Below are 17,101 nucleotides of genomic sequence, written 5' to 3'. Positions count from 1 at the left end.
AAACAAATCTTAGCTTATGTCTAAATCTGTGTTTTCACAACATGTCGGCTCATTACATTTATTGCATTTTAAATGATATTTAAAGTTGAGGTAAATAATTTAAAGAGAAAATATCAAGGGCTTGAAATGAATATCTTTAAATATAATGCAATCAGGCAGATATTTCTGCAATGTTAGGTGACATTAATATGGTGACACTGAGTAACTGTCGACAATTAGTCACAAGATGGAGCAGAGGTCTTGTAAGAAAAGTACTCCCAGATGACAAAATATTGAAAATTCAATTATACTCTGTTTATTACGGGCTTACATTAGCAACTATATTCCTAATGAAGACCTTGATAATAAACAAATTAATGGGAACACAGGGGAGAACTGTTAGAATTATCTTTTCCCCTTATAGTATTCTACAATATTGACACCAAAGCGTGCCAAATGGCAGGGCAAACCTTGCTGAAGAAATTCTTAACATAAATTTTATGTATAAGAACATAAGACATATTCAAGTACTGAAGATTATGAAAATAATTTTAATACATAATGACAAGATGCAATACATTTAATGTTTAAAATTTCCAGTTATGTAAGTGTATAAATCATTCAGGAAAGGAAATCTAGTGAATGCAAATAAGAAGAAACTATCATAAGGGATGCACAAATGGTCTGAATTCTAATGAAAACAGTATGTCATGGAAGTCAGTACATTCATTATCCCTTTTACAAATGTTGTTTTAAAAAGCACCCACAACATGCAACTCCCAGCCAGGCGTGGTGGCTCACGCCTGTAACCTCAGCACTTTGGGAGGCGGAGGCAGGTGGATCACCTGAGGTCAGGAGTTCGAGACTAGCCTGGCCAACATGGTGAAACCTCGTCTCTACTAAAAATACAAAAAATTTAGCCGGATGTGGTGGCATGTGCCTGTAATCCCAGCTGCCCGGGAGGCTGAGGCAGGACAACTGCTGGAACCTGGGAGGTGGAGGCTGCAGTGATCTGAGATTGCGCCACTGCACTCCGGCCTGGGCAACAGAGCAAGACTCTGTCTCAAAAAATAAAAATAAAAATAAAAACCATCCACAACACGCAACTCCTCATAAAATATTTCTACAAAAGGTCAGAGAATACAAATATCTATTTTTCCACCAGGAAAATAAAAACCTTTGTCTGCATATGACTAAGTGTTTCTCTGAATTTCTCCCACCACTTTGCGATGTCATGCCTAGTTCAATGGACACTTCGTTCATTCCGCTGTTGAAAACATTTAACCAGGCGTCTATTTGGAGTATGGCTTTATTGCTACACAATCCAAGGAATGGACTTAGAAGCCTAATTCCCTTTTTCTTGCTACTTATGATCTAGTATAGGAAAATAAGACAGGTAAACAGATAACTTCAAAATAAGGTAGTAAATGCTAAATGTCATGAAGCATTAGAGAGAGTAAACATATGGGGAATTTAGAGGCCAGAGAGTTCACTGTCCTAAAAGGTGTCCTAGGGTGACTAAAAGGAAGAGGTACTTAAGTTGAGCCTTGAAAGATTGGAAGGATTTTGATCTACAAAGAGTGTCTAAGGGGGTACCTCAGATGGCTGGTATGGTATGATCAAAGGCAGAGCGGCAAGAAAACTCGTGGTTTATTCACAATATGGCAAATAAAAAATAAGACTGCATTACAATATCTTCATAAGGAATCACAAGGAAAGAAGGGAAAAATAAGATTATTTGGTGTTTAGATAACAGGGGAGATAAGCTTAGAGACTTTAAGTGTTCCTGAGAAGGCTGATGCAACTTCCATCCTGTCTTCGCTGGTGCAAAGACGTTTTATGAAGCCAAGATCAAGAGAATTGGGGGAAACATTTTCTAGATGTAAGAAAAGGACAAAAGACAGGAAGAAATTTGAAGAAGTAATATATACACCTCCTATATACTCAGGACTAAAAATAGTTTTGGAATAAATAAATAGTTTGAATTTGATGGAAGTATATGGCCATGGAAAGATTTCATGTAGGGAAGAAAGACAAGGCTAATGAACTTGAAATTTTGGAAAGTGATTTGGAAATGGTAAGTGGGAAGAAAAAATAGAAACTTGAGCTCCACTTTGGCAAATGTTTTGAGTGCCATGATGAAAAATATATAACACAACTCATCATGTGATTTCATAATGTCTTAAGAATGTTATAGTGGTTTATATTTTAAAAACTTATTTTACAATTTTCCATTATGAGAGAGAATATGTTGAGTTTACAATTTATATTGCTGCTTTAGGTAGCATTATTTTAAATAGAAAGGATATCAAGGAAGTGGCCAAGAAAAAAACAGCAGAATTGAAATTCAAATACAACTCAGATTTAGTCTGTAAAACCAAAAAGACTATGGTGCCTCTATTAGTAGTAAAACGCTTTATTAAAAGACTAACTTTTAGATGAAGGAAGGGGTATCTGAATGATGTACTTCCCAGAATAATGAAAAATTAATACAGAAATATTAAGACACAAAGCATGTGAGTAAAGAGGTGTGAAATTCACACGTGACTGTAGCTCCCGTTAAGAGTTACTTCTAAATATATATATATACTATATGCACTAGTAGGTCTTGTTTTTCAGCTTTGTAGTCCCTGGAGAGTCAGAAACAATGCCTTGGCTGTGTTTGCTGAGTGAATAAATAAGAAACAAAGTAAGGAAAACTTGGATAACAGTATTTTCACAAAGTAGGGGAATCCAAAATTTTGAAAGGTCTTTAAATGTTGTGTAGCTGTTAAGAGGGAACCAAAGAGATAAGTTTAGAAGGCATCTCCTCATAGGAAAGTCAGAATTCCCTTTAGTAGGGGGCTCCCAAAAATGACTCTAGGGAACAGGCAAGACAAATCTCATGTTGAAATAAGATCCCCAATGTTGGAGGTGGAGCCATGTGGGAGGTGTCTGGATTATGGGGGGATCCCTCATGAATGGCTTGATGACATCACCCTGGTGACAGAGTGAGTTCTCACCCTATTCGTTCACGCAGGAGCTGGTTGTTAAAAAGTAGCCCAGTAACTCCTCCTTTCTCTTCCTCCTGCTCTTGCCATGCTCTTACCATGACACTTCAACTCCCCTTCCATCCTCCATGAGTGAAAGCTTCCTGAAGCCCCACACCAGAAGCAGATGCTGGTGCCAAGCTTCTTGTATAGTCTGCAGAACCATGAGCCAAATAAACCTCTTTCGTTATAAATTACCCAGCCGCAGGTACTTCCTTGATAGCAAGGCAAAACAGACTCATGCAGAGGCTGACAAACTCGTCTAGGAAGATAGTGGTCACAGGAAAGCTGGAGCCAGCTTGCTTTCCATGTCCTCTTCATAACCAGCAGGGCCTTTTCTGTCTTAAGTTTGCAAAGGCAAAGAAAAATAAAACTTCTTCTCTACAAAGCAATGGCAGCTACTGAAAGTGAGATGTTGCCCTTCCTTATCGGGTGGTCAAAGAGGTGACAGGTATATACCATTGCCAGGACACTCAAACTAGAAAATGATATCTAACTTAATAATTATCAATAGGACTGGAGCGGTGGCTCACGCCTGTAATCCCAGCACTTTGGGAGGCTGAGGCAAGCAAGTTGCTTGAGTTCAGGAGTTTGAGACCAGCCTGGGCAACCTGGTGAAACCTCATCTCTACCAAAAAAAAAAAAAAAAAAAAAAAGCCAAATGTGGTGGCACACGCCTATAGTCCCAGTTACTCAGGAGGCTGAGGTGGGAGGATCACTTGAGCCCGGGAGGCAGAGGCTGCAGTGAGCCAAGATCATGCCACTGCACTCCAGCTTGAGTGACAGAGCAAGACTCAAAAAAAAAATTATTAATGTGTCAAAATTATCAATGAAGCAAGTAATTATGACATTTAGTCCACGTTAATTTTCCTTCTGGATGGATTTCTGTTGTTGTTCAGCATGGGACAGGTGACCACTATTTACTATGTAAACTAAAAATTTGAAGACAAGGTATGCATCATTACTTTTATAAATTGAGCTCTGCTAAGATGCATCAAAAATGCTTACAATCTTTCGTATGTTTTACTACTAAAAATAACTATCTGTTTAATTCACCAGTTATCAAATATCTGTTTGCAAACAAAGAAATCTTGGAAGAATATATTTTCCAGAGGAGCTATGGAAGAAATAGAAGAAATTATAATATATTTAAAGCTTAAAAAATTGAAGTTATTAATAACAAAACTGCTCTGTTGAATTTTTTTTAATTTGTAAAGATGTCAGTGTCATACTTAATATGGAAGGCATGCAAACTACAGCTAAAAGAAACAGACTACTGGTTTATGTTTGGCATAACATAATGAATCTGTTGACAGTACATATATTGCTGTTATTTATAATCCCATAGTGACAAGAAAATGTCACCAATTACTGGCTACAATGACAGAAGACAATTTATTCCTAATGATTTGTGCCTGCTAGGAAAAAAAGTAGGCTACTAAAAGAGAGTTACCATTCTACTCCCCAACAGCAGTCTTCTAACTGGAAGTATATTTGCAATGTACAGCAAGTTATTTTTGTTAATGAGAGTTTGCATAATTTATCTATATAGCACCTTAAGCTGCAAACTACAATAAGACATTTTAAGGTATATTTTAAAAACTGATATAATCTGAAATATCAGGTTCGTGAAACAGCCTTTCATTAACTCACATATTGTATTCTATTTCACACCTAGATCTCTTTAAAGTTGCATCGACTTGTAGGGTGCGGGAAATAACATTTGAAAAGCTACTAAGTCGGGACTTCAAATAGATATTTATTGCTCATCCTGGTCTGTTAAGAACTGCAAGTTGAAAAAAACATGTATTTGAATGCCTCAGTTATGAAGAAATTTAAAATGATGAAACGAGAGAGGACGGGAGGGAGAGGGTCTGATAATTAGAAGCAGGATAGGAAACTAGACAAGATCGTGTGATTGTATTCGATTGGTAAGACTAGAGGATGTGGGAAGAGAATGATCAGAAAATCTTAATCTAGTCATCCATGGTGATCCAGGAAATAAGAATTTTATAGAAAACTCTAGAGAGATCCAAAGTTGGAAATTACAAAGAAATGTACCAAGAAGTAGGAGAAGAGAAAGGTAACACGTTGTGGATATTTTCAGTGGTTTCAGAAACATTATGGTGAAGCTTAGGTCAGATTGAAGAAAAGGGTCACAAAACAGATTTACCCATTGAAGACATATTTGAGGGCAGACACCACGGTTTTTAACACAGCGTTGATACACATTTTAGACACTAAAAGTAACTTTGAACAGAAATAGGGTGTTATCATTAAAAAGGCAAAAAGATGCTGGGTACACACATCAACAGTGCATTAAAACATAAGGAAGTCTGTGTGTGTGTGTGTGTGTGTGTGTGTATGTTATGTGTGTGTGATGGGGAGGAGAATTTTTGATGTCCTCAGAAACCAAGGAGTCATGATAAACTGGGAAAAAGCTCAGTGAATAATGAAAATGACTAGGGCTAAAAGGTAGGAACGATTTATCTAGGAATGAATATTGGTCTAATTAGTTTTGAGAAAGGAAGGATAACAGTCTTGCTTCTCAAATGCGAAAAGAAGTACGCCATGAAACTGAAGACCAAAAAGTCTCCACTTCATAGTAAGAACTTAGGACAAAAGCAGGGAAAAAAAATTAATTAAACACAAACACAGGCAAATACAGAAAAACCATGATACCTAGTTCAGTTTTGTCTCTCTAGGCTTCCTTACAGAAAATAAAACTAATGTCTCTCAAGGTCCACAGCAGACTTATGATTAAGATATTCAATTATCTGGCAGATCCTTTAGCAACAGAAAGCAGAATTGTTTTTGCAGAGATCATTTCCCCTAGAAACAAGCGGATAATCACATGAATATTCTCACAGTGAAATAGTGAACTGAACTGCTCCAGATTGCGTAGTATCTCAAGAAAGACACAGATAATAATACTCAGGAAAATCTGGAGTAGGAATGACTCATGTTTAGAAATCAGGACCATGGTTAGGCAAAACAGTAAGTACCACACCACATCGCTCCCTTTGGAAAGAATGTGAAAGAGAAAGGGGAAATGTTATTGTCTCTTTTTGGGTAAAACCGACATATATTTTAAAAAGGTTGATTAAAATATTCAGGTAATGTCAGTTATTTTTGTATTAACCAATTAAATATAGGACCTGCTTGCTAGGTATGGTAAGGTATTCACCAAAAAATTTCCTCCTGACTACCACTACCACTCAAAACAAAAGAAAAGAAAAGCTCTGTAGGCGAGTGTATGTTGTATTAGTTTAAGCTCTATTCATCATAGACATGATACTTACAAAAGACACACAGAAGCAGTGGAAACTTGGGTTATGTCTGGTGGATGCAAAAAATAAATCTAACTTTTCTTACCACTTCAGGTGGTTTCCTGGATGTTTATGCTTTGCATCTTCACGTTGTTAGACCTATCCTTACCCAACATGACTTTCCTCCCTTGAGATAAATCCTCAAGAAAAACCTTTGCAAAATTCGCTTTGTAATCTTAATCAAAGATAAAACAATGCACATTAAAATTATTTAATAAGAAGGCACAATTTGAAGAAACTCAAACCCAGTGACATCAGGTGAGCTGTGTAAGGTAAAACAATGAATTAATGATAGAACCAGAATAAGAAACCAGATCTCTTATCTTCTCATCAAATGCCCTTACCACTGTGACTTCATATGAAACTTTTCTTTCTTTCTCTTTCTTTCTCTCTTTCTTTCTTTCTTTCTTTCTTTCTTTCTTTCTTTCTTTCTTTCTTTCTTTCTTTTTTTGAGACAGTTTCACTCTGTCACGCAGGCTGGAGTACAGTGGTGCAATCTTGGCTCACAGAAACCGCCTCCCGGGTTCAAGCAATTCTCCTGCCTCAGCCTCACAAGTAGATGAAACTACAGGCACCTGCCACCACGCCCAGCTAATTTTTTGTGCTTTTAATAGAGATGGGGTTTCACCATGTTGACCAAGCTGGTCTCGAACTCCTGACCTCAGGTGATCTGCCTGTCTCAGCCTCCCAAAGTGCTGGGATTACAGGCATGAGCCACTGCGCCTGGCCAGAAACTTTTTTTAATAGAGCAGGATTACATCTTAAACTAAGAAGTAGGAAAGAAATTCAGCTGCGCAGAAGCTCCTGGAGACAGTGAGGATATTTCAGTTGAAAAAGCTCTTTCCTTCTCATTGCAAAGCAAGTGAGCTGAGGACCGACACTCTACTTGGGTGGGACGCCAACAGATCCCACCCAAGACCAGGACGTTTACTCAGCAGGTTTTAGAATTAGGTTGTGGCTTTAACTCCTGGCTTTGTCACTCAGTATCTGTGTGACCTTAGCAAGGTATTTAGATTCTTCCTAAGCCTTAGTTTTCTTTCCTCTGCAAAACACGGTTAATACTACTAATCTCAGAGGGTAGTTGAAGAGATTAAACATAATAAATGTTGAGTAAAATCCAAATGCCTATCTCTGCCTCCATCAACTTCTCTGCCATTTAGATTTTCATATAGTGGTTTCTCTGAAGAACAATAACACAACATTCACATCCAAAATCCTTAGCAATTATCATTGGAAAGGTCACTGTTACAAATGGCCGTTTTCAAAATGCTTCTGGATAGTAATGACATTTGCTGTGGGGGAGGTCAAAGGATTTTGGAGCGAACACAAAGTGTTTCATGAGGGAACGATGTTTGAATTGCAGAACCAGCACTGGTTGGAGTAGGAGGATTTTTGTGAGGGATATCATACGATCGAAATAGGAGAAGAAATGCATCCCACGGAAAGGGTCAACAGACACTCTGTCTCCTCTCCGATACTTCTAAAGGGAATCCTGCCTGACAACTGTCAACTGTAGATGGGCTGCACATGCCGTACAAACCACTTGCAATCTGAGGGAAGAAAACAGCACTCATGGATATATACACGGGCAATGTTCTTATCCTTTAAAGAACAAACCCTCACCTCCAAATAGATCCCTTTACATCAGCTTTTATCCCTTTTAGAGATCAATTTGGGGACAGACAGGTGAAACTACGACAACATTTTAAGGCTACACTATATAGCCTATGCTCCCCTCTGATCCTCCGCACTCACCGTTTGCTATTTTGAGATAAAAGAGTAAGAGCCCTCAATCTGCTAATGGTATTAGCAACTAAGGAAGTCAGTTAGAAACTAAGTAAGGAACTTAGTTACTAAGGAACTAACATGGAAACCCTGAAGATGCAAAGGTCGACAATAAAAACTACTGGATTCTTAGCCTGTCTTTACAGGATAAAAGAGCCCATTGGTCAGGACATCTGCTGTGTCTTTAACAAGCCATCTACAAAACTCAATCAACTTGATTGAAAATCTTATCAGGATTGCCACTCACAGGTGGAAGGGAATACAGTTTACTATCATAATCCTACAGCCTCCTTCCTTGCACCATCCTGCCTCTGATGTTCATGTTCTCAGGAGGTTCCCATGGAAAGCATATCAGCTGTAAAACCCTCATTATGGCTGTGGTGAAGATCAATACAAAGTCAAGAGTACAGAAAATCTATTTTATATTGTGATTGTTTTGAGATTTGGCAGGAAGTAACTAAAATATATGGAGATAAAATACTCTCAGACTCTGCTCTTCAATCACTAAGGTCTTACTCTAGTAGCAAATTAGTGCACCTTAAGGTATTGGAGTACAGGTACATGAAAGTTAACTAGGCTACTATGATATAGTATTTTTATTAGATACCGAGTGATCACTGAATGACCCATTCTAAGAAATGACTCATGAAAGATGGAAAAATAACTTTTCCATCCTTTCATCTTTTGATCCTGAACTTGATCTGCTATTGTTCACTGTCCACCTTATTGTCTAAAACCATTATGTGTTTCTTTAAATCCACATTTATTTTTGAGTTTTGGTAACACTTTTATATACTATATACTACTTCACAAACTTCAGTGTCAACTCTTCTGCACTAGGACTTTATGTCATTGTGCAGATGACAGTCTATTTTAACTATCTTTCTACGGCTTTTCCTTTTTTTCTTTCTCTATTACAGGAACATTTCTCCAGGTTCTGCACCCAATAGCTTGGAGTCCTTTTTAGCCTTGTACTCTTCTTCTCTCACATTACAGAGCCCTGTCAACACCGCTACAACTTGTTCCTTCTACTCTATTCACGATGTAACACCTTCTTATTTCATAATGGATCTTGACTCATCAATTCCAAGCTCACCCTGATAGAGTCCATTCATTGTTCATCGCGTCTCAGTTCTGCTCTAGGACCTAGACTGGCCAGACGCTGCTCACGGAGACAGTCTTAGACCTCTTGGCACAATGCTCACAGTTCTGCGTAAGTGGATTCCACTTAACTGTCAATGTTAACTTCCACGGTTTCCCAAGAGGATCTCTCCAGATTGGGTGGCCTCCTTACAATGCTACCATTGTTCTCCCTTGTTGCTTCCACTACTTCCTGGAGCAGTTCCAACTCTAAGTATGTACTGCTCTCCTGCTACACTTAAAACAGATTTTACCATCTTTCAAAGTCCTGCTCAACCTATAAATTCTGCAGTCTTTCCTTTTCTGAATCCTCATAGCTTTTCTCTTCTCCGTGTGCAGTTTAGCAACGTATTTCATCTAGTTGTTTTGTCTTCCCATTGTTTCCCTGTTGTCAAGCCCAATATTACAAGCCTATCAGCTTGACAGCAAAGGGTGTATTTTATTCCTTAAAACCAACTCTCAAAATAGGTAATATAGGGATTAAATGTTATGCTTATGTGCTTATGTAACCTGACTTTTTGCAGGATTAACACTTTATTTTTACTGAAAAATAGATCTTGATAACTGCTTCTGACATCAAATGTAACTTCCATAAGCTTCTTTAAGTCTGCTTTTCCGCATTACATTTTTTTACAATGCCTAAAGGTTACACATTACACTCCTAGTGGCTAATTGTGTATTCCTGAAAATATTTATTTTTAGTTAGCACTCTAAATCTATCAGAAATCATCAAACCTGAATTTAGTATTTAAACCTATTATATTTCACAAATCCTATCCCACTTCTTTGCAAAGATTTGGCTGCACAAATTTTTATTAATGTCTCATTGCTGAAATAAAGTAGATTAGCATATATTTATTAAACAATATGAAGTATCCCCTGGTTAAATTAAATGACATTTACAAAAGTGGATAATGTGAAAAAAATTAAATTCCTACTTCAACTATTACATTACAAAATTCAGATGAATTAAATGTTATATATATAATATATACTAAGTATACTTAAATAAGGATGTAGACATATAAATGAAGAAAAATATAATTATATTTATACATATAAATAAGGAAAAATATAATTAGTATTTGCTCTAGAGTGAAATCAAGATTTTTAAGCATAAGAGGTCACAAGTAAATAATGCTATTGATTTGATTATATTTTAAAGTTTGTAAAAAAATCCTTTATATCAAAAATACCTTACACAAAGTCAAACAGGAAAATATTTACAGAATATTAAGATCTAAATATTTACAAACAGATTAAGGGTTAATAAGATTCATATAATATAAAAACAATTTGCAACTTAGTAAGAAAAAAAACTTCATGTCCATAATCATCTATATTTGTATCTATATCTCTACAGTCACACACCACACAATAATGTTTTGATCAGTGATGAACCACATAAATGACAGTAACCCTGTAAGATTATACTACCACATTTTTATTGTGTCTTTTCTAGGTGTAGATACACAAATACCATTGTGTTATGATTGCCTGCAGTATTCTGTACAGTAACAGGCTGTACAGATTTGTAGCCTAGGAACAACAGGCTATACCATGCAGCCTAGATACATAGTGGGCTATATTCTCTATGTTTGTGTATTGACACTCTATGATGTTCACACAATGACAAAATTGTCTAATGATGCATTTCTCTGAACGTATGGGTTAAGTGACATAGGACTGTATCTACATCCCTAAACATCTCCTGCATCTTTTCCAACACTCTATGGATTGATGAAAAGAGATTTACCTCCCAGTGCTATGTGTCACTTGCTTTACATTTTTTATTTATTCAATAAGGATAGAGAAACTTTGTGAAAATGAACTTGCTACTCTGAACTGGAGTAATTGCAGACCTTCTCGGCACCTAGAATCTATAGTAAACAGTGTACAGGCGGCATCCAGCTAGACTTTAGGGCCACACATTAGGGCTATGCCCCAGCTCATTTACACCTGCTCTTCACTATTGTGAAACTTACACCTATGTCTATGAGCAGGAGGCCCACCTGTAAGAAGATGTTTACACACAAAAGGTCCTGCAACCAAACCTGTCTCATCGAGGCCACATGTACACAGGGAGAAAAAGCAGAGTCACGGCCCTGGTGTCCTCAACGTCCATCTCTGCCTTCAGTTTTCCTTCTACTCTGGGTGACCCATTTCTTCATACATCCAAACAGAGTAATAGACAGAGGCAAGAATTGGCAATTCACAAAAGAAGAAATACAAAAGGTACATACATGTGAAAATATATTCAACTCATTAATCAAATGAATACAAATTACAAAAAAGGTAAGACACTGTTTCATCTGTCAAATTGTCAAAAATTTAAAGCATGGAAATACTCCCTGTCAGTGCCCTGGGGGAAAAGGCACTTTTGTATACTGTTGGGAGTATAAATTGATACAAGCTTTTTCACAGGGCATTTTGACAGGGTGTATCAAAAGCCTTAGGTTGTATAGCCTGTTGGCTCTGAAATTCCACTTCCAAAAATTTATCCTAAGGTAATAACAGAATTAGAGGCAAAGATTTAGCCACTGGGATAATTATTGCAGTATCACTTATAGTAGTGAAAAATTCAAACCTGGATGTCCAAAAGTAGTAGATACGTTAAATTATGATAAACCATGGCATAAAAAAAGTACTATGTTATAGAAAAAAATCTAAGAGCATGTAGAAACAGGTGAAAACTGAAGTTGCAATTTTTATTTTTAAAAGAATATATACACACACAGATTAAGAATAAAAGTGTAAATCCTAAAAGAGAAACTAGTTTTTATTATCCACCTGCTTATCTGTGTTGCCCAATAAACAGGAAATGCTAAATCACATCATAGATAAATTAAGGACATTGATTTAAACACTCATAATGATTTATTCTTAAGTTCATTTGACGTAAAGTTCCACTTTTATCACATCTGTCATATCCCATCATTTTACTTGGGTTATTAAGACGGTGCATTACAAATAATGATTAGATGCTTTAAAAATTCCAGTGATTATGTGAAACCATAAACTCTTCAAATGGTTTCATTTAAATAATTTGGTTCACCTATAGGCATATTTTGTACCCTGCCATCTATACAATGGTACTCCAGTCACCATAAATGAGACACAGTCCATTACAAGAGAATATTTTGTACTTGTTTTCTGTAGCAACTGACATTTCATTCAAGTACTTTCTTTTCTTTTTTTTTTTTTGAGACGGAGTCTCGCTCTGTCGCCCGGGCTGGAGTGCAGTGGCCGGATCTCAGCTCACTGCAAGCTCCGCCTCCCGGGTTTACGCCATTCTCCTGCCTCAGCCTCCCGAGTAGCTGGGACTACGGGCGCCCGCCGCCTCGCCCGGCTAGTTTTTTGTATTTTTTAGTAGAGACGGGGTTTCACCGTGTTAGCCAGGATGGTCTCGATCTCCTGACCTCGTGATCCGCCCATCTCGGCCTCCCAAAGTGCTGGGATTACAGGTTTGAGCCACCGCGCCCGGCCCCATTCAAGTACTTTCAGATCCCCTAGGAATCTTCATCTGCTGTATGTCAAAATTTTAAGTTCTCTCTTTGTGAACGTTAACACTCCTATATCAACCAGTTGGAAGGGCAAGCATACTTCATACCGATAACTTTATATTAGCCAGTTTCGTCTGAGAAATTTTTTCACAAAGTCATAATTTTCCAAGTTTGCAATATGCAAACAATAACTATTGCTCTGGTTTTTAATGGCCTATTTCTATTTCTCTTGGATATATCACTTGTAACTAGGTTTTATGCTTCCCTTTTGTATATATGTTCTTTAACATAATGTTTGATATTGTCTCAAGTGTTCATTAAAAACTTAAATCTGATTATATAACCTTATGTTTATAAACATGCGTTTTCTTTGTAAGCAGAAGAAGATTGTTAGTGCAAAACTATGTGACAGTTACTAAGGTGGAAACTTATTTTCTAGCTATTAACTTAGTCCTCAGGGCAAAGATTATACACACACACATACATGTACATATTCATATATATACACATATATGAATATATACACATCCATACACACATATAGGAGTATGTACACACATTCATATATATATATACACACACACACCTATATGAATATATACAAATATCACATATACACACCAAGGATCAAGGAGAGGAAATCAGAAGTTATCTATGTCCCTGGACTAGTCCTGAGAGCAATGCTATAGTTCTGGCTCCAAAGCTAATAACTGTTTTCCATTAGAATCTGGATGTGTAACTCCAGTTTCACAGTTTTATAGAACTATTTTAAGTAAAACATAAATTTTAGATAAGAATGTGCTTCATTCCCAAACCTTCTGATGACATGGACTGTCAGTTCCATCAAATATTATCAATTTATACTACACTGATGTAAAATTGGTTATGATTTCAATCTTAGACAGAAACGTATCTTCTTTAGTAAACCTTTTCTATAGCAAACACCAAATTAATTATGTATACAAAGTTGTGAGATGAAAAGTATCTTAAAAAATAAAAGTTTTGACGGGCTCGCAGTTACCGACATTCGTACTCCAAGGGCCCCTTCACTCCTGATTCTCAGAGGCCAGACGCTTTTCAGTTTCCCTCCATCGCCTCTACTCTACCTTCTTGTTCTGCTGCTCCGTCCCTTTCCTTAAGAAGATGCTGAAATGTCTTCCAATATACAAGTATCTCCATCCCTGGATCCCCCAGCCTCGCTCTCTCCTTCCTTAGTGGAGCTTCGGAGAGAATAATCTCCACTTGCTGGTGCCACATTTAAGGTTTTGGTTCAACTCTGAACTACCACAACTTGACTTCCATACCCACTACACATACATGATCCTTGCTGGAAGGTTATTCTCTGAGATGGGGTTTCACTATGTTTCCCAGGCTGCTCTCTAACTTCTGGGCTCAAGCCAACCTCTCACCTCGGGCTCCCTCCTGAGTGCTGGGACTATAGACACGGGTATTGCTGTACCCAGCAACTTTTGGAAGGTTTTGACTCTGCCAATCACAGTATGTCTCTTTTGTTGTCTTTTGTCAATTAATCTTATGGGTGTTTTTTTTTTTTTTTTTTTTTTTTCCTCTATAAAAGATCCTTCTTTGTTTCTTTTAATGGTGCTTCATCTATCCCCTTATGTTAAATATTGGTGAGCTTAGGATTCTAGCTTCACTCCTCTTCTTTTCTCGATCTATTTGCTTTCAGAAAGAGGTTTAATTCTGCCCTGCGGCTTTAACTGCAAATAATATAGATCACAGAGTAAATATTTTTACATAAAAGCTAATTGAATTTCTTATATATATATGTGTATACGTGTGTGTGTATATACATATATAATTGGCTAATAAATTACTAAAATTTGATGGCCCACAGACACCTCAAACACTATCTGTTCTCATATGAATTACTAACTTTACCACCGACAAAATACTTTAACCTTCAACTTGGATTATACCGTCATTCACCGAGTCTCTTGTGTTGGGGAAGATAGTCTCTTTAAATGTTTCTCTTCTCCCAATTAATAAAAAAATCTTGATTCTACTTAAATGGGTCTCCCTTTCCTTTCTGGTTTTTGATCCAAACTTTTCTATTTTCCCACTTTGATAATTATAATACTACCTAACTGTCCAATTTGCTTCCAAGTTTGACCTCTAAGTCCCTTATTTTCTCATTCAACAAAACCTTCATTTCCAGGTTCAGGTAGTAGGTGAGGCGAGCACAGAGGTACAACAGGGAACAGGGCCTTGTCCCCGGGGAGGTTGCTCTCGTTGGGGAAAGACAGTTAACATTCCACACTGCTTTCAGGGCACTCTGTAAAATGCAAACATGACCATACTATTCCTCTGCATTAAAATCCCTCAGAGCCTCGCCATTACCTGCAGGAAAACGTGCGAATCCCTTAGCATCACCATAAAGACTTTGCTCTGGGGCTCCTTTTCTGCAGCCTCATGTGTTCCAGGCACCAAGCTCCTTGTGGCTTCTGGAGCATTCCCCAGGGATGTTACACATTCTCCTTCGCTGTTCTGTCTACATCTTGAATTTCTCCACATCCTTTAAGCCTCTGGTCCAATGCTGCTTCCTTCCTTCTTTATGAATCATTCTCCCCTCTCTTACCCCCAGTCTCTGTTGGCAACAATCAGCTCAGGGCTGACACTGACTCTGCATATTCTGTTGTAATAACACTAACCACATTAAAACCTAATTACATGCCTACTTGCCGGTTTGCCGAACCACCCTGTGAGCTTCTAGATGTCAGGGAATATATCTTACTCATTTTTGTTTTTCCAGCACCTGGTACCATACCCAGCATTTATTATCTGTTGAATGAAGACTTAGTTGATATAGTAAACAAGAAATCTATTCAATAAGTTACACTCAAACTTTATTTAGTTTTCAGGTTCTGTATGACTAAAGTCAAGCCAATAGTCATCAAACATTTTTAGTTGCTCTTTTCTTAAGTGTATATGCATTTATATCCATTTTAACATGCATTCAAATAGGTTTCACATTCAGTTTGTGTACAGTCTATTTATTATGGAAAACGATCTCAAGTCAACTGATAAATATAAGAAAATTTCAATATAGTGAGGTTAGTATTCAAACCATTCAGTAAATAATGTACAAGATAATCATGTATAAAATTGTATGTGAATGTAATGTTAATAAACTGAATTATTATGACTTGAGAAGAATATTCTTTAAATAACACCAAAAAAAAAAAAAACCCAGTTGATTTTCCAACACTTGAATGCCCACGGAATGGCAAATAAACTAAGATTCTATGGCTGTAACACTTATTTTTTCTATTTCAGTGATAATTACATGAATAAACCTGATTCAGCACTCACCACTATTCAATTCATTAATTAAAACAATTTTACTGCTACCACTGTGATTTTTCAAGGATATCAAAAACACATTCAAAAATAAAAATAGCATACATCATCAGTTTTGTTACATTCATAGCATGCTTCACTTTAATTTCAACTCTACAACTAAAAGAACATTTAGAATTGAAACAGAGATGGCATATATTCTGTATACTTTAACAAAAACACTTAGAACGCAAATTCAGTTTAATAGAAACGGCAATTTCCATGGGAAGAGTAGCAAGCTGCCACGCTTTCTGGAAATCCTCTTAGAACAGAAAAATATGAATGTATATAAATACTTAAGCCTGTAATAACAACAACAGTAGTGAACTTTATAGTTGTTTCAGTTCTAGTTTCATAATACTAAATTTTTTAGAATTTTATTTAAATCGTAACTTGTTTTTTTTTGAGATGGAGTCTCACTCTGTTGCCCAGGTTGGAGTGCAGTGGCGTGATCTCGGCTCACTGCAACCTCCGCCTCCCGGGTTCAAGCAATTCTCTGCCTCAGCCTCCTGAGTAGCTGGGATTACAGGCATCTGCCACCATGCCAGGCTAATTTTTGTATTTTTGGTAGAGACAGGGTTTCACCATGTTGGCCAGGCTGGTCTCGAACTCCTGACCGTGTGATTCACTCGCCTTGGCCTCCCAAAGTGCTGGGATTACAGGTGTGAGCCACCGTGCCCGGCCAGCTAAATCATAACTTATTATACTGAAAAGTGATTTGTACATACCCATGAAGTCAATCTATTTCATCCTTAAATGAAACATGAAAGCTTTTGCTCAAAGAATGACAAGTCACTACTGAAATTGTAAATGTATATCTATCAAGGAAATGTAATTATTTTTATATATTAGAAACTATTTGACAGCATTTTGCAAAGCAGCACTTTAATTCTGAGCCTGATTTAGTAAGCCCACCGACATATTACTTTTGCTATTTTTGACATTCTAGTGCACATAAAACATAAAATATAATTTTTAC

This window comes from Trachypithecus francoisi, unplaced genomic scaffold, assembly GCF_009764315.1.
Source record: "Trachypithecus francoisi isolate TF-2019V2 unplaced genomic scaffold, Tfra_2.0 Lachesis_group1, whole genome shotgun sequence".
NCBI classification, from domain to species: Eukaryota; Metazoa; Chordata; class Mammalia; order Primates; family Cercopithecidae; genus Trachypithecus; species Trachypithecus francoisi.
This window is presented reverse-complemented; position numbering follows the sequence as displayed.